The sequence below is a fragment of the Bombina bombina genome, chromosome 4 (assembly GCF_027579735.1).
Source record: "Bombina bombina isolate aBomBom1 chromosome 4, aBomBom1.pri, whole genome shotgun sequence".
Lineage (NCBI taxonomy): Eukaryota > Metazoa > Chordata > Amphibia > Anura > Bombinatoridae > Bombina > Bombina bombina.
In genome coordinates, this window is record NC_069502.1 from 213,657,513 (window position 1) to 213,682,914 (window position 25,402).

Below are 25,402 nucleotides of genomic sequence, written 5' to 3' on the forward strand. Positions count from 1 at the left end.
ATAGAGGAGATGGTTATATCTGTATTGGAAACTAACAAAGCTAATTGTTTTCGTATGTGCTCTTGGCATTGCTCAGAGCAAACTTATTAGACCCTTGGTGTAAGAAAGTACTTGAGAAAGGATGCATTACCAACAATATTCTTGAATTCAGCTACAACAACATCATTATTAACTCAAGATACACAATCCACATCCACTGTTGCAACCTTGAAAAACCATCTACCTCAAGTAGTATTCCAGGAGTTCATTATAAGAAAATTAGAATTTCAAACATACCCCTTACTTTCATTAACATTTTAATAGGTCAAACTGAAAGAAGGGAATCAAACGTATCTGAGATTATTCATACAAGTGTTAATCCTACACATAAAACCATAGAAAAATGCAGTCTGTGTGGACATTGGATGAATATAACACTAACCATATAAGTACAATGATAGAAATAAAACAAACAGAAGACAATTATACTGAATTTGATCCTTTCTACAAAACTCTTACTGCCAAAATACAAACTGGTAAAATGCTTGGTTTAAAAAATAAATCAGAAAGTATTTTTGATTTTATTCGACAACAACAACAGTATACATGGATGATGGGTGATGTGATTTTAGAACCTTCTTATTCTATTTATGATGTTAGAGAACATACAGAAATGCAGAATTAAAGTTTTGCAGACAATTAAATTACTTTTAGAAATCCTGTTATCCTTTAAGTAAAGAAGTTCAAAGGGAAATTTTTGTCGTAATCTGAATATTGAAACTAAAACTTCAAGAGAAAATGTATCAAAAATAGCTCATTCATTCCATCATCAACTTCTGAATCAGAAGACGAATTTTCAAAAATGTAAAAGTCTTCCACTACAGATTTAGTACATGAAGACAAATATCTTATTTTTGAGTCCAGCTTGAATTAACTTTTAAAATTTGTACCTTGCAAGGCTAACACTTCTTGTTCAGCCCCAATGTTAACCATTCAAAAAAGATTTTTAGGAACAATGATTACAGTGACCGGTGAATGTGAGAACGGAGAAAATAGCACTGTATGCCAGAGTCAGCCTACAATTGGATATATTCCAATTGCTAACATTCTTATTTGTGCCTCAATTCTTTTCAGTGGAGATCAGTTCAATAAAATCAATGTACTTCCAAAATCGGTAGGATTTAAATTTATTAGTAAACAGTCATATTATAAAGACCAAATAAATTATTTTCTTTCCAGCAATAGATACACACTGGCAAACTGGGGCAAAAGCTTTCAGACGATGTATGAATACCTTAATTAATAAGGGTTTACTAGCTATGGTTGTAGCAACACTTCTGTATATATATATATATATATATATATATATATATATATATATATATATATATATATATATATATATATATATATATATATATATTTAAGAACAATAGCCTAATATAACCCATTAGTATTATATATATATATATGTCACAGTCATGCCCGGATTGAACCTGGGACTCGTGGTTCACACCACCATAAGGCTTTGCATTTGCTTGAAGTATTTGGAGACCTGTTACCGATAGTGGATTGCTCTTTGGCTCTACCTGCTTGTCAGCTGCAGGTAGTTTTGCAATCAGCTCTCCTATAAAAGGCTGCTTCACAATCCACGTCCTGCCCTGACATAGAACCAATTCCTGTCTGCGAATTTGCCTGAACCACCTGACTTATCTACTGGCTTTTCACTACAGTTTCTGCTTTTGGATTTCCCTTTTGTTGTAGTGCATGGTGTAACAATTTCTCTAGTATTTTGACCTTTTGCCCAGAGTTTACCTTGCCTTATGTCTGCCTGATTTGTCTTGAAGTTATTGGCCTTGGTCTGTTGGACCTTGCTGCATTGCAACTTTTCCTAACCCTGTCTTGGGCCTACAGTTTAACAAATGTGTGGTCCATCCTCTAAGTGTTTGCCTGTATCCTGCCACACAGACTGCCTGTATCTTGCCACACAGCCTGCCTGTATCTTGCCACACATCCTGCCTGTATTCTGCCACACAGCCTTCCTGTGTCGTGCCACACAGCCTGCCTGTATCTTGCCACACATCCTGCCTGTATTCTGCCACACAGCCTTCCTGTGTCGTGCCACACAGCCTGCCTGTATCCTGCCACAGAGCACATAGCCTGCCTGTATCCTGCCACAGAGCCTGCCTGTATCCTGCCACACAGCTTGCCTGTATCCTGCCACACAGCTTGTCTGTATCCTGCCACACAGCTTGCCTGTATCCTGCCACACAGCTTGTCTGTATCCTGCCACACAGCCTGCCTGTATCCTGCCACACAGCCTGCCTGTATCCTGCCACAGAGCACAGAGCCTGCCTGTATCCTGCCACACAGCTTGCCTGTATCCTGCCACACAGCTTGCCTGTATCCTGCCACACAGCTTGTCTGTATCCTGCCACACAGCTTGCCTGTATCCTGCCACACAGCTTGTCTGTATCCTGCCACACAGCCTTTCTATATCCTGTCACACAGCCTGCCTCTATCCTGCCACAGAGCCTGCCTGTATCCTACCACACAGACTGTATCCTGTCTCGGCCTCATGTGGACACCTCCAATGGGCACTTCCTGTCTCAAACCTCCATTGGGCACCTCCAGTAGGCACCTCCTGTCTCAGACTTCCAGTGGGCACCTCCAGTAGGCACCTCCTGTCTATGGCCTCCAGTGGGCACCTCCTGTCTTAGCCCTCCAGTGGGCACATCCTGTCTCAGGTCTCCAGTGATCACCTCCTGTCTCAGGCCTCCAGTGGGCCTAAATTGGCATTAAAATTTCCTGGCCTTACAGTGGGCATTACCTAAGACTCGAATTCTGATGTGGGCATGTCTGCTCACCTATCCTGCTTGCAGCCTCCAAATCTCCAGTTCCTGTGCAGTAAACTTACTTTCTTCTCTGTTATTTAAGCATGCCTATTATGGGCAATTCCAGAAAGAAGCAAATGGTCACTTCAGTACTCCAGACAATCCTAAGCCTGCCACCACCTTGCATAAGCTCCATATCCCCGAACCTGCACAGCTGAGCATCGCAATATGGCATTATGCCAAAAGCATTAGAAATAAACTTCTGGCAGTAAGTAGAAAAAAAATATTTCTCTGATTTGTTTCCAAGGATACCGGCTGTTGTAAACCCCTTATGGACCTCTTGCATGACATGCAAAGGAAATTAATATAAGCTGTCAATAATATGGAAATCATTATACCCCCCCACACACACAAACACACACACACAATATTTACATTTTTCATGAGTTTACCACATCTGATTTCTATTTTTGTTTATTATTTTTTTAATTGTTAAAATAATTTGTTTTGGTTAGTAAAGTTATATATTTTAATTGAAAAACATTTTTTATACTAATTAATAAAATATTTTAAAAAAGGGATTTATTTAAATTTTTTATAGAAATAAGATTTATTTATATATGAAACAGCCCCCATTATAAAAGTAATATCTTTAAATTGTTACTAAATACACTAAATAATTGTTCATGTTTACTTACTTGGCGAATGACTTTGAAGTTAATTAAAGGGACATGAAACGAAAAAAAAAAAAAAAATTATGATTCAAACAGAATACCATTTTGAACAATATTCCAATTTACTTTTATTTTTTTTATTTTTCTTTCTTTGTTTGGATATCCTTTGTTAAAGAAAAAGCAATGAACTTGGGTGAGCCAATCACATGAGGCATCCATGTGCAGCCACCAGCAGCTACTGAGACTATCTAGATATGCTTTTCAATAAAAAATATCAAGAGAATGAATCAAATTATATTGGAATGCTGTTTAAAATTGCATGCTCTTTCTAAATCATGAAAGAAAAAAATTAGGTTTGATATCCCTTTAACTATATGGAAATCATGAAATATTCATTATAAGAAGATTTTTAAATGAAAAAAAACATAAATAAAAGGTAGCTTTTAACAAACATAGGGCCTGATCACATATGCGAAGTCGCCCCCAAATGACGGTGTCTGCTATTTTCAGACGGATGTTGCAATCACATATATGGCACCACATACAAATGTGGCATGTATATTTCACCCGTCGCCGCTAATTTTACTCCTATAAACTAAAATAGAACCAGCGTCGCAAGTCAGTATCAGAAATTCAGTGCAATCACTTATGCAGCAAAAATTGAGAAATTTTACTCTATTTTCACCTCGTCACACATTGGCAGGCGCAGAAAGCCTTGTGCTGAGTATATGAGCACTGTAACTCCCTGGAAGTTTTAACAAACACCTAATGCATGCGCAATATCTACCTGTCAACTGCAATCCCCCTACCAAAATAACTAAATAAAATGTATTAACCCCTAATCCGCCAACCCCCAAATCGCAAAGTATCTAATTACACTATTAACCCCTAATCCACCACCCAACCAAAATACAAAGTATCTAATTACACTATTAACCTCTAAATCGCCAAACCCCACACAACTCAATCTACCTAATTAACCTATTTACCTCTAAACTGCCATCCCCACAACACAATCTACCAAATTAACCCCTGAACCCCCATCCACCCAAAATGCAAAGTATTGATCTAATCACTAAGCCCCTTAACCTAACACCCCCTAAATTAACCTGAATGACATAAACATTTTTAAAATAAAAACTTAAAATTAAATCAAAAATCCTAACATTACATTAAAAAACAAACTAAGATTAAAATTAAAATAAAAAAATGAATATTACAAAAATAAAAAAATCTAAAATTACAGAAAAAGATAAGTGAAATTATCCAAAATAAAAAAATTTAAACCTAATCTAATACCTCTATAAAAACAAAAAAGCCACCCATAAAATAAAAAAAAAACCTTAATATAAGAATAAACTACCAATAGCCTGTAAAAAGGCCTTTTGTAGGGCATTGTCCTTAATCAATCAGCTATTTTACATAAAAAACAAATTAACCCCAACAGTAAAATCCCCAGCCACCCAACCACCCAAAATAAAAAGACCTAACTAAAAAAATCTAACCTACCCATTGCCCCTAAAGGGGAATTTGTGTGGGCATTGCCCTTAAAAGAGCAATCAGCTCTTTTGCTGCCCATTAAAAATTAAAAAAACGCCCCAAACCAAAAAAAGGAAACACTCCAAAGAACCCCCAAAAGCTAACACTTACCTCAAAAAAATGTACTCACCGATCCTGAAGTCAGGGGCGAAACTACCGGTGATTTCTGACGGTCGCCATTGCAACTGGGCCCAGCAGGTCCCTCCCACAGGGGGGCCCAAGACTTCAGGTTGTATTTTTTTTTTGTATTATTATTTTTTCTCCAAATCCTGACCTTATCCATTCCAATTTAACCCCTTAGTGACCAGACAATTTTTCAATTTTCTTACCCTTAAGGACCAGGGCCATTTTTGTGGTAATTGTGTTTAGCTGCAATTTTCCTCTTACTCATTTACTGTACCTACACATATTATATAGCATTTTTTTGCCATTAAATGGACTTTCTAAAGATACCATTATTTTAATCATATCATATAATTTACTATAAAAAACATAAAATATGATGAAAAAAGTGAAAAAAACACACTTTTTCTAACTTTGACCTCCAAAATCTGTTACACATCTACAACCACCAAAAAAAACTCCTTACATGTTCTTTGCCTTTTTTGCAAGTTATAGGGCAATAAGTACAAGTAGCCCTTTACTATTTCAAAACCATTTTTTTTCCTCAAAATTAGCTATAGTTACATTGTAACACTGATATCTGTCAGGAATCCCTGAATAATTCACAAACTTTAGGTTTCTCACTGAAATTATTTACAAACGATTTGTGCAATTATGGCACAAATGGTTGTAAATGCTTCTCTGGGATCCGCTTTGTTCAGAAATAGCTGACATATATGGCTTTGGTGTTGCTTTTTGGTAATTAGAAGGCTGCTAAATGTTGCTGCGCACCACACTTGTATTATGCCCAGCAGTTAAGGAGTTAATTAGGTAGCATGTAGGGTTAATTTTAGCTTTAGTGTAGAGATCAGCCTCCCACCTGACTCATCCCACCCCCTGATCCCTCCCTGACCCGCTCAAACAGCTCTTTTCCCTCCCCCAATTCACAATTGTCATCTGCATCTTAAGTACTGGCAGAAAATACTTTTTTTTAATATATTGATTCTGCAGTGCTGGATCCCCCCTTAGCCCCCAACCTCCCTTATCCCCCCCCCCCATACAGCTCTCTTCACCTCCCCCCTCTACCTATTTGCCACCATCTTGGGTACTGGCAGCAGCTTTTTCATTTTTTTTTATAATGCAAATAAAACTTTTCTGTAGTGTAGCTGCCCCCCCTCAATACCCTATCTCCCTCCTTCCCAGATCCCTTGCCCAACATTAAATTCCTCCCTCCCTCTATATCCTTCACAAATGTATTTTACAATGGAAATTTGGTGTGCACGTGTGCCCCTGCTTGCCCCCAGCGCATGCTATTCATGCTATTTTCAGTACAGGGACAGTTACCATTGATGGGCCACCCACCGCCTCCCAGCAGCAGCTCCCACCCACCAACTATCGGCACCATCAATGGCCAAGGCAGAGAGGGCCACAGAGTGGCTCTCTCTGCATCAGATGCTTAAAAAGGGTAGGGCAGGATGCCTCAATATCGAGGCATCACTGCAATGTTCTGAGAGCTGCTGGAAGCGATCAAAATTGCTTACTGTGCTCAATTAGACTGAGGACGTACCAGGTATGTCTATTGTCAATGACAGTTTTTGCGGGACGTACCTGGTACATCCTTGGTCGTTAAGGGGTTAAATACAACTAATTCTAATTTCCAGGGCAGCCAGGCACTGCAGCACAATTGCACATGTCACAAACAAACTTTATTTGACGTTTAATTGACCTGCGGGCTGTCCCGGAACTTCCCATTTTGGCGTGCACTTCCGTGCAGATAGGTTAGAGAGTCTGCCTACTCTGGACCTGACTGACTGGCTGCACATGCAGCCTAGTCAGTAGCAGGAGTTGAGTCAGTGGAGTGGCACTGGAACTGGTCTGGGAGTCTGCAGGCTAGCACGGCAGTGACTCTGTGAGACGGAGACCGGAGAAGTGGACTGTGAAGAGGTCTGGCAGCCATGGTGAGCTCAGGCTGAGGGGGAGGGCACAGGGATTGGGGGGGTTCATGGGGGGGGTCATGTTGTGTCGGCTCTGGATGGGAGAAAATCTCCTGAGTCCCTTCCACTCTCTCTTGGTGACAGTCTGTCTCTCACTGACAGTCTCACTCTCTCCACATGCTGCCCGGTGCCACTGTGCCCCCCTAGTTTGTTTCTACCCCCGGGTGTCCTCTCACCCGCAGAGATAGTGTACTATGCCCAAACTATTGAGAGAGCATTCACAGTGCCTCAACGTGCAGTATGTTTGTGACGCACGGATGAGGATTGTGCACGTGTGTGCGAATTTCGACGGGGCTTTTCATGATGCCCTCATCCTCAGACAGTCGTCCCTGTGGCGGCAGTTTGAGGAAAGAGAGGTTCCCCCTGGGTATCTCGTTGGTGAGTATTTGTGGACAACATGGTTAATTAGTTAGACAATTGCCACTGTAGTCTTAAACTGTTAGTGTAATGTGCAAAATGTGCAGCTATAGGATGCAATTTAACCATTTCTTTCATTGTCTCTTTCCGCAAATGTCTAGTTCTACTTTTAAACAGACATGTAGCATGTCTTAGCTTAAATGGCCAGATAGAGAATGCAATTTAACAATTTTTTTATTTTAGTTTAGCAAAGGTCTGGTTTATGCGAAATACGCATATGTAGCATGTCTTAGCTTAAATGGGCAGATAGAGAATGCAATTTAACCATGTCATTGTCTCTTTCCGCAAATGTCTAGTTCCACTTTTAAACAGATATGTAGCATGTCTTAGCTTAAATGGCCAGATAGAGAATGAAATGTAACCATTTTTTTTATTTTAGTTTAGCAAAGGTCTGGTTTATGCGAAATACGCATATGTAGCATGTCTTAGCTTAAATGGGCAGATAGAGAATGCAGTTTAACCATGTCATTGTCTCTTTCCGCAAATGTCTAGTTTCACTTTTAAACAGATATGTAGCATGTCTTAGCTTAAATGGCCAGATATAGAATGCAATTTAACCATTTTTTGTTTTAGTTTAGCAAAGGTCTGGTTTATGCGAAATACGCATATGTAGCATGTCTTAGCTTAAATGGGCAGATAGAGAATGCAATTTAACCATTTATTTTTTAGTTTAGCAAAGGTCTGGTTTATGCAAAATACGCATATGTAGCATGTCTTAGCTTAAATGGGCAGATAGAGAATGCAATTTAACCATGTCATTGTCTCTTTCTGCAAATGTCTAGTTTCACTTTTAAACAGATATGTAGCATGTCTTAGCTGAAATGGCCAGATAGAGAATGCGATTTAAACATATAAATTTATTTTTAATTAAAATGTTTATTTTAGGGGATTTTCGTCTACACAAAAGAAAAGTATTTTAATATAATAATTATACATAAAATATGAATATTTGTCATTTTGCTATGTTCATAATTTATAGGTGATTCTGGTTACATGATCCGGCCTTGGCTCATTACGCCGTTGCGTAACCCCACTGATGAGGCCCAGGGGTGCACAGGCAGACTAGGGCTGTAGTCGAGAGGATGTTTGGGCTCCTCAAAATGAGACTCCGATGCCTTGACAGGTCGGGAGGAGCCCTCCAATACAGCCCTAGGAAGGTGGTGAAGATCGTTATAGCCTACAGCGTCCTGCATAATTGCACAGCGGCTGGGATGCTGCAGGCCGTCCAGGCGCCCCGACGCCTCCTCCAAGATGAGCAGGATGACCCTGTTTTAGAGGGCCCATTCCAGGATGAGGGGCTCAATGTCAGAGCAGACATCATCAACCGCCACTTCAGACGGTAAATAATAGAGGTTAGTTAGGAGTATTGCGAATATGTGTGAATTCTAGGGAAATGACAAGTAGAGAATTGTGCAAATATGTTAGGATTGTTCATCAAATGATTAAAATCTTTTAATTTATTACTATAGGTGATGCTCTGGTCATTGGGTCCTGTAACGACTTTGCCACCTGGTTTTTAAAGACAACATCAGCTGGTAAGTATAAATAATGTATGGACTGTGGCAGGCAGGAATTTGGCACAAACAGACATTATATGGCATACATTTTACAAACTAGTATTTAGTTTACACATTACTTGAATTTTGGATACTCAGAAAGTGATCCTCTAGCAAGACTGTGGTTCAAAGTCTGATTCAAAGTCACACAGAGATTAGGTCTGCTCAATATATGACTTATCTTCACACTTGATTGATAGAACATAACACAAGATGCTATACACGCTTAGTAAGCTAGTGACAGAAATCGTTTCAGAAATAGGGGATGGGAGAAGTGTGAAGAAATAATTAACACACTTGTATTAATTGTTTGTTTATCACTTTCTCTGCCATTAGGGAGATGACTTCATCTAAAGACTGAAAGTGAAGAATTTAAGACTGAAAGTGAAGAATTCAAGACTGAAAGTGAACAATCCCAGACTAAAAGTGAACACTCCCAGACTGAAAGTGAAGAATCCAAGATTGAAAGTGAAGAATCCAAGATTGAAAGTGAAGAATACCAATTTGATCATGTTTGGCATTGTCTTTCAAATGTGCTGACGTTGAAAACCATACAAAGACACGTTCACATGGTAAGTGTCAACAATTTGATGGACTAAGGCTGTGGATGCATCCTATTGGAGACACTTAGATGTTTTTTTTTTATTTTAGATGGTATTTCACAATCCTCTCATTTGAAAATGATGAATAAGACACCTAATGAAGATAACTGTTATTTTCAAATAATTGACTTTCAAAGACCATGCATACAGGTTGGTTTGCACAATGCATGCTAGTTACGAATCACAGGAGGAACAATGTTAAGAATTAGGAATAGTTACATGTCCTAGATTAGAATATTTAATTTTTTACATACATTACCCCTACTTTGTGCTACAGAGGAATCACATTCTGACCAATCAGACAAAGGAATACATTTTATAGTTGATATAGAAGTATATTATAAGAAGGGACATCAAATATTACATTTATGTTCAGCACACTTACATTTACAATTGAAATTTTGAATCGGGTGTAAACCTGCTCTCCTCCAATGGGAAAGCAGGTAGCGTTACTGATATGTATTTAAAGGCGGCCTGTGCAGCGGAAAGGTATGCTTTGGTTTGTAAAGCACTTTTATTGCTCTTGAGAAAGACGTCTGGGACCGTTGAAAGGTGTTGAGCCAAATAAAGACACACTTTTTTACTGAATCTGTGATATTGTCTTTTCATTTTGGGAAGGAGCCGATAACCTGCAATATACACTGTGAGTAGATATTCACCTTTGTATGGTGTATTGCCTGATATTTCAGCACCACTATTTTGCACCTAGAGTTATACAACCGAGGAAGGAAAGGATTCACCAACGACTAATACAAGTTTGCACTAAGCTGAACCAGCGCCTCCAGCTAGCACACCCAATATTAAAGTCAAGTATTTTTTTAAAATAATTTTGAATTCAAATCCATATATGTTTTTATTGTGTAATTTATAGATGTTAAAATTCTTAAATGTTTCTGACAAGGATATGTAGTCTAAATTAGACAGAACAACTTCGTTCTTTCATTTTTAAGAAAGGAAAGTGGTTAACTTACATCAAAGTGACATTTTTTGTTCGGTTATTTTTGGATAATCTCATGTATCTTCCTTAGGTATACATTTTTATTTATTTTTTATTTTTTTATGTTTAAAATTGTTATGAAATGTACAATCATTTTATTTCATATTTAGACCAAGCTAGTTTATGCCATATTGATGACTTTGCTGTTCTAGTGGAGTCATTTGAAGGCTCATTTAACAATAGCTAGCTCGTAATATAATTGTCAAAAATTATTCATGTTACCTCTTGGATAGTGATGTCGCGAACATAAAAATTTGGGTTCATGAACGGCGAACGCGAACTTCCACAACTGTTCGCAAACGGGCGAACCGGGCGAACCACCATAGACTTCAATAGGCAGGCAAACTTTAAAACCCACAGGGACTCTTTCTGGCCACAATAGTGATGGAAAAGTTGTTTCAAGGGGACTAACACCTGGACTGTGGCATGCCGGAGGGGGATCCATGGCAAAACTCCCATGGAAAATTACATAGTTGATGCAGAGTCTGGTTTTAAGCCATAAAGGGTAAAGGGCATAAATCACCTAACATTCCTAAATTGTTTGGAATAACGCGCTTTAAAACATCAGGTATGATGTTGTATCGATCAGGTAGTGTAATGGTTACGCCCGCTTCACAGTGAAAGACCAAACTCCCAGTTTAAAGGGACAGTCTACACCAGAATTTTTATTGTTTTAAAAGATAGATAATCCCTTTATTACCAATTTCCCAGTTTTGCATAACTAACACATTTATAATAATATACATTTAACCTCTGCGATTATCTTGTATCTAAGCCTCTGCAAACTGCCCCTTTTTCAGTTCTTTTGACAGACTTGCAATCTAGCCAATCAGTGCCTGCTCCCAGATAACTTCTCGTGCACAAGCACAGTGTTATCTATATGAAATACGTGAACTCACACCCTCTAGTGGTGAAAAACTGTTAAAATGCAATCTGAAAGAGGTGGGCTTCAAGGTCTAAGAAATTAGCATATGAACGTCCTAGGTTAAGCTTTCAACTAAGAATACCAAGAGAACAAAGCAAAATTGGTGATAAAAGTAGATTGGAAAATTGTTTAAAATTACATGCTCTATCTGAGTCATGAAAGTTTTTTTTGGCCTAGACTGTTCCTTTAACGCACCTCAAACAACTGCAAACAGTCCATTTGCACAAACCGCAAACTCCCCATTTGCACAAGGTTGGATACCCAAGCTAGCCATGTCCCGTTCCTTTTCTCACTGATGTCATTGAAGGTCTCTTCCTCCACCCAGCCACGTACAACACCAAGGGTCCCCAAAAGGTGACAACAAGCCCCCTGGGACGCCTGCTGTGTTTGGTCTTCCACCTCCTCAAAGCCACCTTACTCCTCTTCTTCAGACTCCTCTCTCTGCATTGCCTCTCTCTGCATTATTATAAGTGTGTTAAGTAGTACTATTCCTATCAGTTTAATCCCTGTTACGTCCCCTATCAGGGGACGTGTATATGGCATCGATTTTAGGAACCGGGGAGATGGAAAAAGATGCTTTGTCGGTTCTCCTACTTCAAATTTGGGGCACTGCGTGTGCAATCTAATATACCACCAGATAGGAGTGGTGTGTTAAGTAGTTCTATTCTTATCAGTTTTATCCCTGTTACGTCCCCTATCAGGGGACGTGTATATGGCATCGATTTTAGGAACCGGGAGATGGAAAAAGATTCTTGGTTGGTCCTCCTACTTCAAATTTGGGGCACTGCGCGTGCAATCTAATGTGCCACCAGATAGGAGTGGTGTGTTAAGTAGTACTATTCTTATCAGTTTAATCCCTGTTACGTCCCCTATCAGGGGACGTGTATATGGCATCGATTTTAGGAACCGGGAGATGGAAAAAGATGCTTGGTCGGTCCTCCTACATCAAATTTGGGGCACTGCGCATGCAATCTAATGTGCCACCAGATAGGAGTGGTGTGTTAAGTAGTTCTATTCTTATCAGTTTATTCCCTTTTATGTCCCCTATCAGGGGACGTGTATATGGCATCGATTTTAGAAACCGGGAGATGGAAAAAGATTCTTGGTCGGCTCCTCCTACTTCAAATTTGGGGCACTGTGTAATGAATTAATTCACGGTATCAATTCAATCCTTTGTATGGATCACAACTGTGGATGATAGGTTTTGTATCACTTAGCTGTAAATTAACATATGGATAAATGTTAATTTTAGGGCACAAAGTGAGTTTATTTTGAATTCACAAACTTGGATTAATCTGTGAATAGGTGAAGAATCTCTCACTATGTTTATACTTGCAAATAATAAAGTATAAATTTCCACACTGGAAAAATAGCAATGAAGATTTTATGCTGGTAATATAATTCTAAGTACAGCCAAAATGTTTAGGAAACCACTGAGACCACACTACCTGCATATAGAGATTAGCAGGAAAATGTTCTGTAGCAGCAGAGTGTGTGAATCAGTGAGACAGGCTGAGACAGAATGGTAGAACAGCTGATATGAAATCTGCTTGTAAGCTGAGCCGTCTGGAATAGTTGTGATGTCACTGCTTAGGAATGTCTTGCTGTGAGCAGCTCCGTGTTTGCTGAAACTTGCAATGCAGACTGGCAGTTGAATTAGAGGTAAACAGCTTACCGGGAATTGTAACAGTATCAATCTTGCAAATTGTGACAAGCAGGTCACGCTGTTGTAGAGTCAATAAATCACTTGATAAACTTCAGCAGTAGCGGAGCAGAAGTAGCAAGTTCTGCCTAGGCAGAAAGCAATCCAGTTTCCTTGTAGAAATTCAGGTTAAAGATTTAGGAATAAACTTTCTAAGGTTTGAAATAGCTGGAGCACAAAACATGTGCAGGGAGCTCAGTTAGGTTGATTTCTTAATCACTAAGCACCTGGCTGGCCTCAAGAGTAACTTTAAATAGGGTAAGGGGGTTGGCCTGAGTTTGTAAAGGTGGTATAGAGAGATTACAGCCTTTCTGTAAAGGTGGAACAGAATTCCTGACAGAATGCCCCCTTCAGGCATGCCGTCCCACGGCTTGCATGCGTGGTCTTTCGGGATTCCGTCGATGGAACTGAGAGATAAGTCTTGGGGCATTGACATGGTTAACGGGTTCCCATGTGTCCTCGTCAGAGGAATATCCTTTCCACCTAACCAGGTACTGAAGTTGACCCCTGTTGATGCGTGAGTCTAGTATGTTTCCTACTTCATAAATATTATCCTCTAGAATTTGTGTTTTTGGAGGTAATACTTGGGTGCTGTTAATAGCTGCTGGTTTTAGTGAGGATACATGAAAAGTGGGATGTATACTTAAAGATGAGGGTAAGCGAAGGGTTATAGCATTTTGATTGACGACTTTAATAATCTGGAAGGGTCCAACAAACAGAGTAGCTAACTTCTTACTGGGAAGTTGTAGTTTTAGATTTTTCGTGGAAAGCCAGGCCCAATCTCCTATGGAATATTGTGGAGAAGGTCTTCGTCTGAGGTCGTAGTACTTCTTTTGTACAGCTTGAGCTGTCTGGAGGTTTTCTTGGAGTAACTTCCAATTCTCGTGTAAATGGTCAGCTAAATCTTCAACGTTTGGGTTACAACAGGATTCCGTGTTGTTAAGACCATCTTGGGTGAAATGCGTAATTTGCGTAGAAAGGTGTCATTTTACTAGAGGAGTTAAGGGAGTTGTTGTAAGCAAATTCAGCTAGAGAGAGGTATTTATTCCAATCCCCCTGATGGTAGGCACAGTAACACCTCAAGTACTGTTCAAGCCACTGGTTTAATATCGTTCAGTTTGGCCATTAGTCTGGGGGTGGTAAGCAGTACTATAACGATGGTCGATTTGGAGTTTCTGGCATAAGTTTCTCCAAAAACGAGAGGTGAACTGCGTGCCTCTATCGGTGGTGAGAATCTCTGGAATTCCATGGTACTTTACTACATTATCAATGAATAACTGAGCTGTTTCGGCTGAGGTTGGGAGTTTGTGGTGGGGTACAAAATGAGCCATTTTAGTGAGGAGGTCAATTATAACCAAGACTGTATTCATTCCGGCGGAAGTAGGTAATTCAACAATGAAGTCTAGGCCTAAGTGAGTCCAAGGTCTTCCAGGGACTGGTATTGGCATGAGTAATCCATATGGGGGTCTTTTTTCGGATTTTGATGTAATACATCTAGTACAAGCCTGTACATAGAGGCGAATCTCCGGAGCCATTCCTGGCCACCAGTAAGCCCTACTTATTAGCTCTTGAGTTCTCTGGATCCCAGGGTGTCCAGAGAGAGGAGTATCATGATGTTCTCTAATGATGTATTGTCCTTAAAGTAGTCGGAACATACAACTTATTTTGTTTGTAGTAGAGACCATCCGATCCTATACGTAGATCAGGTGGAAGTTCCTGTTCAGTTTGCAAGGCTTTTTTAAACTTGGTAGCTGTGGTGGTAATGCTTCCAATGTATGAGTCGTGTGGAATTATAGCCGAAGGGGTTTCGCTACAATCGGGTTTAGGGTCTCTACGGGATAAAGCATCTGCCTTACCATTACGAGAGGGCTGGCCTATATACTATCTGAAATAGGAATCTACTGAAATAGAGACTCCACCCTCACTTGTCTTGAGGAAAGAGTCTTATTCCTTTGTAAATATTCCAAATTTCTATGGTCTGTATACACTATTATTGGTAGTTGAGTTCCTTCTAGTAGATGTCCTCCAAGTCTCGAAAGCTCTTTTGATGGAGAGAAGTTCCTTTTCGCCTATGGGGTAGTTTCTTTCGGCGGGGGGACATCATCTTGGAAAAGAAGGCTATCGGATGTAATGGATGCATTAGGCTTTTTCTCTGAGAAAGAACTGCTCCCAAAGCATAATCAGATGAGTCTAACATCGAGGAAGTATTGGAGATCAGGATTGGGGTGATGTAAAATGGGTGCTGATGGTAAAAGAGGATTTCAGATATTCAAATGCTTCTGCTGCCTTTTCATTCCAAAGAAATCTGGAAGTGCAACCCAGTAAGCGAGGTCAATGGTTTAGCTATACCAGAATACCCTTTAAATGAATTTTCGGTAGTAATTACTAAACCCTAAAAAACCGCTGTAGATCCTTGCGGCTTTGTGGGGTAGGCCAGCTCTTTACCGCTTCTACTTTGTCTTGTTGCATTTGGAATGCCCTCGGATGAGATATTGTATCCCAAGAAGGAGATCTTTTCAGCATGGAATATACATTTTTCGGCCTTGGCATATAATCGATGTATTTGAAGTCTGGATAGAACCCAGCTGACGTGTTTGATATGGTCTTGTAAATTCTGGGAATAAATGAGAATGTCATCCAGATAGACCACTACACATATGTCAAGGAGATCCCTGAAAACATCATTGATGTAATGCTGAAAAGTTGCAGGAGCATTACATAATCCAAATGGCATAACCAGGTATTCGTATAGGCCCATATCTCGTTCTAAACGCAGTTAACCATTCATCTCCCTCTCTTATGCGAATGAGGTTGTAGGCCCCCCCTGAGGTCCAATTTGGTGAATATCTTAGCTTGATGGAGTCGCTCAATAAGTTCAGGAATTAAGGGGAGTGGATACCTGTTTTTAACGGTAACTTTATTGAGCTCTCTATAATCAATGATCGGCACGTAGTGATTTATCTTTGTTTCTAACAAAGAACATACCAGCTGCCGCAGGAGACACGGACGGCCTGATGAACCCTTTTTTTAAGTTTTCGTCTAAATAGCCTTTTAAATGTGCTAATTCAGGTTGGCTTAGAGGGTAGAGATGACCATGTGGTATTACTGAACCAGGTTTCAGATCTATAGGGCAGTCATAGCTAACGGTGTGGAGGTAGTGTTTCTGCCTCCCTCTTACTAAATACTTCGGTATATTGTGAATATACTTCAGGTATATCTGTAGTTTGTTCAGCTATGTGGATGGTATGTGTTGAATGGTAACAATTTGTTTTAACAATGAGAGGAGTTCAAAGTGACTTTTAGGGCACAAAGTGAGTTTATTTTGAATTCACAAACTTGGATTAATCTGTGAATAGGTGAAGAATCTCTCACTATGTTTATACTTGCAAATAATAAAGTATAAATTTCCACACTGGAAAAATAGCAATGAAGATTTTATGCTGGTAATATAATTCTAGTACAGCCAAAATGTTTAGGAAACCACTGAGACCACACTACCTGCATATAGAGATTAGCAGGAAAATGTTCTGTAGCAGCAGAGTGTGTGAATCAGTGAGACAGGCTGAGACAGAATGGTAGAACAGCTGATATGAAATCTGCTTGTAAGCTGAGCCGTTCTGGAATAGTTGTGATGTCACTGCTTAGGAATGTCTTGCTGTGAGCAGCTCCGTGTTTGCTGAAACTTGCAATGCAGACTGGCAGTTGAAATTAGAGGTAAACAGCTTACCGGAATTGTAACAGTATCAATCTTGCAAATTGTGACAAGCAGGTCACGCTGTTGTAGAGTCAATAAATCACTTGATAAACTTCAGCAGTAGCGGAGCAGAAGTAGCAAGTTCTGCCTAGGCAGAAAGCAATCCAGTTTCCTTGTAGAAATTCAGGTTAAAGATTTAGGAATAAACTTTCTAAGGTTTGAAATAGCTGGAGCACAAAACATGTGCAGGGAGCTCAGTTAGGTTGATTTCTTAATCACTAAGCACCTGGCTGGCCTCAAGAGTAACTTTAAATAGGGTAAGGGGTTGGCCTGAGTTTGTAAAGGTGGTATAGAGAGATTACAGCCTTTCTGTAAAGGTGGAACAGAATTCCTGACACACTGCGCGTGCAATCTAATGTGCCACCAGATAGGAGTGGTGTGTTAAGTAGTACTATTCTTATCAGTTTAATCCCTGTTACGTCCCCTATCAGGGGACGTGTATATGGCATTGATTTTAGGGAACCGGAAGATCGCACACGTGTGAAGGAAACTGACTGCTATTATTTAACACAGTGAAAAAAGTGTTTTTTTTTTTTAAATCTACGCTACTGTTACATTAGATATGAGTGTTGGCACTGGGCAAGTGGGCACAGTATACGCTGTGAGCCTGACACACACGCTGGCAGGCAGGCAACTGCAATTAGATTACACAGGAAAAAAAATTAAAAAGCAGACGTGTTCTAGCCCTAAAAAGGGCTTTTTGGGGTGCTGTCCTTACAGCAGAAATCAGATGAGTCCTTCAGGACTGTAGTGGACACTGAATACAATAGCCTAGATATCAATTTCCCTATTCAATCAGCAGTCTCTACACTGTCCCTCCTCTCTCTAAGAATGCAGCTTCCAAATGAATATAAAATGGATGCTGTCCAGGAGCTGGGAGGGTCTGGGAGGGAGGGTCTGCTGCTGATTGGCTGGAATGTGTCTGCTGACTGTGAGGTATAGGGTCAAAGTATTACTCAATGATGACAAATAGGGGGCGGATCGAACATCGCATCATTACATCCCTCGAAATCATTACAAACATATAGCTTAATGTCCCTTTAAGGTGAAGATGGCTAAATACAGACATTAGAACATATTTCATTCACAGTGGGGCAAACAATACAGAAGTTTGAGAAAGGGAGGTGCATAGGTTTATGATCATCATAGCATTATTTTGAAATATCTACTTAAAGGGACATGAAACCATAATCTTTTCTTTTGTGATTTAAAAAGTTTGCCATTTTTAAAATCTTCAATTACTTCGATTATGTCATTATCTTAATTCTCTTGACATATTTTTCTTGAAAAGCATAGCTAGATAGGCTCAGTAGTTGCTGATTGGTTGCTGCACATAGATGCCTTGTGTGATTTGCTCAACCATGAGCATTGCAATTTCTTTGGTTAAGGATATCTAAATAAAAAGATACATTGAGTTACATTTCAAAGGCTAAAAATGTATTCTTTCTCCGGATCATTTTTAGAAAATATTTTGGTGTAATGTCTCTTTACAAATAAAGACGCCATTGCACAATAACATATGTGAGCAGTTCAGACAAATACAAGCTCAAGTTTTATTTACTAATAAGAAACAAACGTGTAGTTTAACATTTATAAACAGATTATCCAAGTTACAGACTTTAGAACCAGAAATTACGCATTTCAGAAATGTTGCGTGGGAAACGTATCTTGCAACACGAGAATCGCATCTTTACACATTCTAGTCTAATGTCACGCAATAGCACACAATCAATGTGCATTATAAATACATTTGATAGAGCAATGTCAATTCTTCACAAGAAGGCACGAAATTGATTTAATGAACAAATACATACAATGTAAAATTTGTATTACTAAAATGTATTTGTATTAAAGAAACAGAACAATATTAAACAGAAATGTCTTCAACATTTAATAATGTGACAGGATTTGATTTTTGACAATTGAAATATTAATATTTAATGGATCACGTATATTAAATCTGTGTCACACATATCCGCATAACAGCCCCATGAGTTACAAATAAGTCTACATGAAAAATGTAGTAACAGCACCCCCAGGAGGTATGTGTATGGAAGTTACTAAGATATGAAACATTAAGGAATGGCCAATCAGATTTCATCACACAAACACAACTTGAGTCAGGATGGTCTCACAGACATTATAACAATATTTCAAAATGTTATTGTGACAAAACCAATCTCGCCACTGTACATTGGAGGGCCTGTTATGGAACATTCTTTGGGCTGGAGGTACATGGGCTTAAGGATACCCAGAGACTGCATGGAAATATGGAATTTTATATGCTGGACACCCCATGTACTTTCATAACTCTGTCTTATGTCTATGTCACCCTGTATCCATAAATACAGGATGGGTACAGGGTGTGAGTGCACCTTGTGGGAGCAATTGTGACTCTATAAGCCAAGTGGGCATAAAAGACTTTATAGCTAATAAGAACTGTTCCTATATTCTCTAATAAGATGTATTCTATGTATGTTTCAGATCTGATTGTGTCTCAGGAGTCTGTCTGGGTAAACTGATTGTGTTTTGTGTAATTATGTTAACTAGACTGCCCAACATCAGATTGTCTGAGTAAACGTTCTTCCCTAGTTAATTAACTTAATATGTTAATCTGTTTTACCTGTGAATAGACAATTGTTAGAGGTTTGATGCATTGTTCATATGTTTGCTTTACTGTTAAACCAATGCCCTTTGTAACCTGAAGCCAGGGTGTATAAATCTGTGTGCTGCCTTCAAATAAAGTAGACATTCTGTTTTAAACCTGAAACTGGCTGGGTTGTGAATTGCTGATTCCCTATGCAGGACATTGTTCCCTGGTATTAACCCTTGGTACACTGTTGGTACCATAACATTGGTGGCAGCGACGGAATGAACCTTATCGCCCAGAAGAGCAACTACACAAGCCAGTAACCTCAGGAAGAGGGGGATTATTACAATACTGACTAAGATGGAAAAGAGAAAAGTAAATTTTGCAGCTTTTAAAAACTTCCTGGAAACAGAAGGAGAGATTGATGGGTACCTTGTGGATTTTGAGAGGCAATGTGCACTACACAAGGTACCCGCAGAGGACTGGGTCACGATATTATCTGGAAAATTATCCGGCCGGGCCAGAGAGGCTTTTCGGGCCATTCCAGATGAGGAAGTCAGGGATTATAATACTGTAAAAGAGGCTCTGCTCTCCAGGTATGCGGTTACACCGGAGGCATACTGGAGACGGTTCAGAGACACTGTTAAATTAGCTGGAGATTCCTACCTTGAGTGGGCATGTAAGGTGCACCGCACAGCAGCTCACTGGATAGCGGGGTGCCAAGCCATATCTGGGGAAGAGGTGCTGCAGCTATTCCTGTTGGAACATTGCTTCGACAAATTACCCGCAGGAGTTCGAGAGTGGGTTCGGGACCGTAAACCCTCCACCCTGCAGGAAGCGGCTCGCTTGGCAGATGAGTATACGGATGCCCGCAAACTGGACACTGCTACCACTAAGCCCCCTGCTAGAGTGGAGTACAGACCCCCAGTCACCCCAGCAGCTGCCAGTTACCAAACCCCGGCGCACCACTATACCACACGGCCTCCGGCCACGAACTACCCTCAGAGAGCCCTGCGGTGCTACTCACAACCTATTCGGTGCTTTAGATGTAAGCAACTAGGGCACAAAAGACCAGAGTGTCCCCTAAACGCAGCGAACCAAGCGCAGTCCTGGAAAAGACCCGCCGGCGGAATCCCACGTAATCCTCAGCCTGCGGCCCGCTACGTAGAGGCGCAAGAATGCTGGAGCATCCTACATGAGGCAGACCTTGTGCAAGCTGCCCACCGGAATAACCGGCAACTGGTTAAAGTGAATGGGAAGAAGGTCAGTGGTCTACGGGATACTGGTGCTACCATGACCTTGCTTCAAAAGAACTTGGTGTCTGAGAAACAGTACACTGGAGACACTGTGGCTGTGAGGGTAGCAGGGGGCGATGTGTTCAGCCTACCTGTTGCCAGGGTACATTTGGATTGGGGAGTGGGCGCTAGACCTGTGAATGTGGGGGTCAAGAAGGACTTACCTGCTGATGTTCTTCTTGGAAATGACTTGGCCCCCCTTGTTTCTGCCTACGCTCCTATGGGTCCCGCTGATGTTAACTCTGTGACTACCCGTGCCCAGATCCGTGCAGCAGAGACTGACCCACCTGCTGCTAAGCCCCAGGACGCTGAGCTCAGTAAATCTCTATCCGCTATTGATATGTGGAGGTCCCGTTACAATGCGCTGATGAAGGAGAAGAGGAGCGCAGAGGAAAAAGCACGTTTAGAACAGGAATCTCTGCTAGACAAGCTGCACCGACAGACTGCAGAAAACACCAGCTTGAGAGTGGAACATGAAACATTAAAGAAAAACTTAGTGACACTGGAGGAGAAGCTGACGCTGGCTCATAGTGAGGTGCAGCAACTCAAGGGCACCCTATGTCAGTATGAAGGGATTGTGGATACCTATAAAGAGCAGGTACAGAAAACTCGTAAAGAAGCTGATGGGATTTTGAAGGACTGTTTGGCCCTGGTCTGGGCACTGAGGAATTTGAACCCTTGTTTGTATGGACAGGAATTCTCTCTCATAACGGGAATACAGATGGATTGTCCCAGCAAACTGACATGCCTACCAGGCGCTCTGGTGGTATATGGCACAGTACATACCCTGGACAGCCGAGCATGACAAACCAGAGGGAGAGGAGTTTGATGGTCCTGTCCCCCAGCAACACGGCTGTTTAGCCAAAGGGGAGACGATTGGTCTCCCCCTCCAGCAGCACAGCTATGTATCCAAAGGGGAGACAGTCGGTCTCCCCCTCCAGCAACCAGGCTCCCACCAGGCTACTTCCATGGTAGTGCTGGCACCCGGGCAGAGTACAGCTGGTCTCTGCCCACCTCGCAACCCACCAATTCAGCGTACCAGTCCCCCACCCAGCTGTGGTGAGGCACCTGGACATGGACAAGTTTTCCCCGTACTCAGGTGTAGTAACCATTTATTGTGGGTGGGCTGTACTACTAATTGTGTTTTATGGGTGGGTTGCTGGACTAACCAGGGCACTGACCGGCAGGAGGTCAGATACCCTGTTAGTCTGTTTGGAAAAGGGGAGAGATGTGACAAAACCAATCTCGCCACTGTACATTGGAGGGCCTGTTATGGAACATTCTTTGGGCTGGAGGTACATGGGCTTAAGGATACCCAGAGACTGCATGGAAATATGGAATTTTATATGCTGGACACCCCATGTACTTTCATAACTCTGTCTTATGTCTATGTCACCCTGTATCCATAAATACAGGATGGGTACAGGGTGTGAGTGCACCTTGTGGGAGCAATTGTGACTCTATAAGCCAAGTGGGCATAAAAGACTTTATAGCTAATAAGAACTGTTCCTATATTCTCTAATAAGATGTATTCTATGTATGTTTCAGATCTGATTGTGTCTCAGGAGTCTGTCTGGGTAAACTGATTGTGTTTTGTGTAATTATGTTAACTAGACTGCCCAACATCAGATTGTCTGAGTAAACGTTCTTCCCTAGTTAATTAACTTAATATGTTAATCTGTTTTACCTGTGAATAGACAATTGTTAGAGGTTTGATGCATTGTTCATATGTTTGCTTTACTGTTAAACCAATGCCCTTTGTAACCTGAAGCCAGGGTGTATAAATCTGTGTGCTGCCTTCAAATAAAGTAGACATTCTGTTTTAAACCTGAAACTGGCTGGGTTGTGAATTGCTGATTCCCTATGCAGGACATTGTTCCCTGGTATTAACCCTTGGTACACTGTTGGTACCGTAACAGTTATCCAATCAGATGTACAGATAGGACAAGCGACCACACACACACACATCGCTGATTCACAACCGCAGCAGGATTCGGATTTCAAAGGGATATCAATCAGTGTAATTCACACAGCAATATCAAGTCACTCTTGTAGCCGTAATGACGACTCAGCATACAACTGTGCTTACTCCCTTATATGTAGCACTTAATTTCCCACGGCAGCCAATAAATTGAACATATAAATGTCACTGTGGGATTAGATCCGTCCTCCCCATCTCCTCTCTGTGCGAGCATTAAAGTCCAGTGTCTTGCTCTATATGCAGCCCTCTGAGCTCTGCAGATAGTTTATCCGGGCTTCTGGTATCCAAGCAAGACCTATGCATAAATCACCTGAAAAATTATACTCCGAAGGTGCCCTGTGGGTATCCTTAATGATTGCCAAATTTCGACACTTTAACAGACCCAGACCGACACCACATTGAAAGTAATAAAAGGAGCAACTTTATTATATGAGTTAAAAGGTAATGGACACACCAGAAGTTACTGTTTAGTTAAAAAGTGAAAAGACTACAACCTCAGCCCGATGACGTCACTGACACATTTCAGGTTTTACCCGTAGTCATAGTTACCGTCATAGGATCTGACTATCCTTAAATAGGTATAGTTACAGATGTAAGCCTTTAGCATAATGCTGCAATATTAACACTTAATAGTCACAACTTGTCAATGAATTTTCTTATACCCTTATTTGCTTAATGTGAGTGTATAAGTTGAACTCGCCTGAGAGCCTTCCAACAATATTAAATTTTAACGATATAAACTTTGTTACAGTACTGTATGTTTTAAACATCTCTAAGATCTTATATAATCCTTACTTAATTTTCTCTACAGATAACTAGTTAAACAGTTATTTCACATTTATGCCATACATTAACGTTTCCATATATCAATTAGGAGACATTTTACAGTGGACAATTTAGAGTCTTATAGCCAAAATGACCTGATATGGAGAATAAACATACCCAAATGTTTTACAATTTTCAATTTCGGTTTCACTATCCATTTTGTTTGCTATTTCATTTTCAATTTATTTTGGGTTTAAAATCATTCAACCTCTGATATTACTGGGGATGTTTAAACAAAGAGGCTTGCAAAAACCTCACTCATGACTTATATGTTATTAAATAGAATGCCTCATAATATTCTTAATGAATAAAAATTAATTAGTTTTATGCTAAACCCTGATCACTTACGATTTAAGTTATTAGTTTAACAGTTAGTACTTTTCCACCTGATTATCTAATGTTGGGATATATTACATTATTCACCTACAAAATTTATATATGGACTATATCTGGAGACACCAAGAATATAAAAATATTTCAATTCATAACTGCTTGAGTGCCAAGATTATAAAAACACTTCAAGTTGTAACTCCTTGTTGACACACACAGTTATGTATAGTAAATATCACTATTTAGCTCAGTGTTCCTATAAAATTCCTATGTTCAATGCAATCCCTAATTTTAAAATCCTGTATTCCCTTAACACAGATTATTGTTTACCAGAAAAAAGAGAACAAAAAACTACATTTACATTACAGCATTGTTATTAATATTATATGTATATTAATGTAGTTTTTGAAACATTTAGTCTACAGTCAAGATTTAATCCTCAAAATGAAGCTATCAGTGGCAGTACTATGTATATTTACCTTTTTTTATATTATATCTACTATTGAATACCCTTGTAGTGCAAAAATCGTGACCACAGCCAGTGTAAGCTCATTGGTCTTTATACCATGGACACATAATTATGTGTCCATGATATCATTCCCAGTGATTAATAAGGTCAAAGATCAAATTGTATCCTGTAGGGATACGTGTCTGTAGCATATAAATCCAAAATGCCTCACGACGATATAACATAATTTATGTAAGAACTTACCTGATAAATTCATTTCTTTCATATTAGCAAGAGTCCATGAGCTAGTGACGTATGGAATATACATTCCTACCAGGAGGGGCAAAGTTTCCCAAACCTCAAAATACCTATAAATACACCCCTCACCACACCCACAAATCAGTTTAACGCATAGGCAAGAAGTGGGGTGATAAGAAAAAAGTGCGAAAGCATAAAAAATAAGGAATTGGAATAATTGTGCTTTAAACAAAAAAATCATAACCACCACAAAAAAAGGGTGGGCCTCATGGACTCTTGCTAATATGAAAGAAATTAATTTATCAGGTAAGTTCTTACATAAATTATGTTTTCTTTCATGTAATTAGCAAGAGTCCATGAGCTAGTGACGTATGGGATAATGACTACCCAAGATGTGGATCTTCCACGCAAGAGTCACTAGAGAGGGAGGGATAAAATAAAGACAGCCAATTCCGCTGAAAATAATCCACACCCAAAATAAAGTTTAAATCTTATAATAAAAAAACTGAAATTATAAGCAGAAGAATCAAACTGAAACAGCTGCCTGAAGTACTTTTCTACCAAAAACTGCTTCAGAAGAAGAAAACACATCAAAATGGT